Below are 3,068 nucleotides of genomic sequence, written 5' to 3'. Positions count from 1 at the left end.
GCTGAGAACACAGAGAAAAATTCCTGCATTCCTGGAGCTTCCATTTTACCATCTTTGCTTAACAATTCAATTCATCTAACATGTATTGCACTACTTTGAATAAGTATTAACAGAACTAAAATTTTAAAAAGTAAAGTAGAAATAAAAAGAAAGTATGCTCTAGATACAACAATGTTTGAGTAGAAAACTATTAATGGCAAAATACGATGTAATGTTTAGCATTATAGTTGGTAAAAGTGAACAGGATCATTGTAAGCAAAACATAGAAATAAAGATGTAAACAGTAAAGATATTATGGGTGTGACAATTATAAAAAATGATTCACTATATTCACTAACCTAAACAAAAGCAACAGAAAGATTTTCGGGATTTGGAAGCATAGGATCATAATATGGAAGCAATGAGAAGACTGTCAACAGGCTGAGGGATGAGTTTACTCCCTTCTCTATAAAGTTTAAGGATGTGCTAGAACCAGAGCCAGGAGTTCATGGAAAAAGTTCTTGCTCCAGGCCTAAGTAACTTTCCTAAATTAACTGAGCAAATTACAAATTAGTATTCATCTTTCTCTATAACATGAACACTTCAAGTTATTCGTAACATACTTATGCTACAAAGAGCCCAGAATACATTTTCTAACATTATCCTTTACACACACACAAATAAAATAGAATGAAAAATTACAGGTAGTTTAAAAAGTATATGTGAATTGATTAACAGTTAATGTAATGGGAGAAAAGTCTTGCGAGTTTTGTCAGGAAAAGAAGGGAGATTGTCTTCTACTCCCCATTCTTATCAGGATTGCCCACCAACTCTCCCATCATGTGCTTGAAAATGCAAATAGGTGCATGTTGGAATAAGAAAGTGAACAAAGAATTTTCAAGTAATCTAGCTGAAGTACTAAGAAACTCATCTGAGGCCTTTCAGTAAAACCATCATTTCAAAGCTTTCTCTGCAAAACTTAGAGAAATAGAAATCTTGAGGACACACACACACACACACACACACAAAACAGACCTTTTGATATGCAAATATTGAAGCAAATGCTATTCTGGAATGAAGAAACAGGGACAGTAAGAGACTCAACTGCCTGGCATAATGATGTAAAGAAGTTGTTTTTCGGAGATACAGAGACTACTAGTTGTATAATTGTTTTTTCTTCTTCAGATGGGTAGAGAATCACAGAGATGGAAGCCAAGGCACTCACCTGGGGGTGATAAATGACCAACTGATACAAAAGAGCTGGCTGGAACCTAGGAAGAAAGACTTCCTTATAAAAGGTCATAGTGAAAACTATAGAACTGGTGATTACAAAATCAATTTTAACATTTAGGCTGTTGGTTGTATAATACCCTCATGTAATCTTCAGGCCTAAGGCATAGGTTAATATATGCAGATCGAATTGAAATGTAAACATTTTCCTGGACTGGGTTGATTTTTCTTTCCATTGTGGAGGAGAGGAGGTGGGAACCCAAAATCGTATCTGTCAACAGGCCCCTCTGATGCAAACACAGTCTGCTCTGCTATTTGGATTTAGGAACAGAATAATGCCTTATCTGTCTAGTCATGATTTTTTCCCCATTAATTTCAATGCCTGTTTCACTGACATGCAAAAGGAACAGTTTCCTAATCTTTTAAAAACCTCCTGTTTACATTATGAAATGGTTGCAAGTAATTCAAGGTATACTAAGAAATTCCCATTTGAAAGAGTAAGATATAATTTAAGATATAATGTAAAACGCTAACAACAAAAAAGATTTTAAAAGTAAAAAGTTGTTTGAGGAAATAAAATTTATTTTAGTTAACTATTTAAATAATCTAGTTTATCTTACGATTTTGAAAAGATTTTTAGAAATCATTCTTTTTAATCTGTGAAGATGCCAAGTAGCTTAGGCAAACTGATCTCAGAAAAATCAAAAATGCCTCTTTTCTTAAATATACTATCTGGCAAAGTGGCCATGCATTCACTTAGAACACAATACTCTGTGAATTCATGATCATTAAACATGATAGAGACAGAAGTTAAAGAATTGGGCTTTGTTTCATTTTGTGGAAGAAAAAGTTAAGATATCAGAATGATGGGATTTGAGTACATAAAGGAGTCATTGAGGCAGAATAAACACTTGCTCAACCACTCTAGGTGGTAAGAAAATTAGAAAGACAGGATTCCTGTTCCAGAAGGTCAGATAACCAGATAACCATGACTAGGCACAAAAGTGAATCAGGCTGAGCTGAGCTGCCAGATAAACAGTGTTGCTTGGGTTGAATAATCTCCAAGAAAAAGAGTCCACTGGGGGAAACTTTTAAAAAAGAAAAAAGTACAGTTATGTCAGACATTTTTACAATTTTTCTAATGTCAGGACTCTCCAAAAGCCCACATCTCAGGCTATAAATGTTCCCCTATCACTAATCCCTTCATCTTGTCTTTATCTAAAAAGGAAATAGGCTACTTCAGTGGATCATGCTTTACAAGTGTTATAACAACTTTAAATGAAATTAAATGGAGATTATTAGTGCAACACTTGTAAATCATTCTAATAAAATTTTCTGCTGTGCCAATATTCTCATTTAAGAAAAGTAAGATGACTCATTCTGATGTCTTTTAGGCTAATTTGTATTTTCCTCTATTCTATATTCTATAACCTCCGCTTGTACTCAACTGACCTCATGTCCTCAACACTCGATTTCTTAGAAAAGTTCTTATTAAAACACCAGCAGAAGCAGTAATTATTAGTGCTTAGTGACCTTTTCCCATCCAGCACTAGAGAAACCAGATTTTTCTTTTCATAATTTCATGATACCCACTTTCCTTAACTTGTAGCCAAAAAAAAAAAAAAAAATACAATACTTATTCTGAAAATTACCTGCCAAGTAGCACCAAGAAAGGGCTGATAAATATTTTATTCTTGTTCCAAAGGTAACAGGACTCTACAAAATCAAGTACATTTTAGACCTTAAAACTGGCAAGAACCAAGTTACTAATGTCACAGTTTAAAAATTCCATTAATATCTCATGAGTTTTCTAGAAAAGGTCAATCAGAAAATCAAGGTCTTCAATCCTTTAGTAGAAA

At 33.7% G+C, this 3,068-nt stretch overlaps 1 protein-coding gene across 3 annotated transcripts in view; it reads right to left on the bottom strand.

Moving 5' to 3' along the window:
- TMEM117 (transmembrane protein 117) overlaps positions 1 to 3,068 on the bottom strand; it is a 393,255-nt gene that overhangs the window by 348,545 nt on the left and 41,642 nt on the right. The window contains exon 1 of one of the 3 annotated variants that reach the window (XM_023535457.1): positions 1,205 to 1,225. The exons of the other annotated variants lie outside the window; for them this stretch is intronic. The gene's annotated coding sequence lies outside the window, so the exon portion shown is untranslated. Of the gene's footprint in view, positions 1 to 1,204; positions 1,226 to 3,068 lie in introns of those variants that run through there. 3 annotated transcript variants of the gene reach the window in all.

The sequence above is a fragment of the Pteropus vampyrus genome, unplaced genomic scaffold (genome assembly GCF_000151845.1).
Source record: "Pteropus vampyrus isolate Shadow unplaced genomic scaffold, Pvam_2.0 Scaffold140, whole genome shotgun sequence".
NCBI classification, from domain to species: Eukaryota; Metazoa; Chordata; class Mammalia; order Chiroptera; family Pteropodidae; genus Pteropus; species Pteropus vampyrus.
Note: the sequence above shows the minus strand (reverse complement) of the source record. Positions and strands in the feature narration are given on the sequence as shown.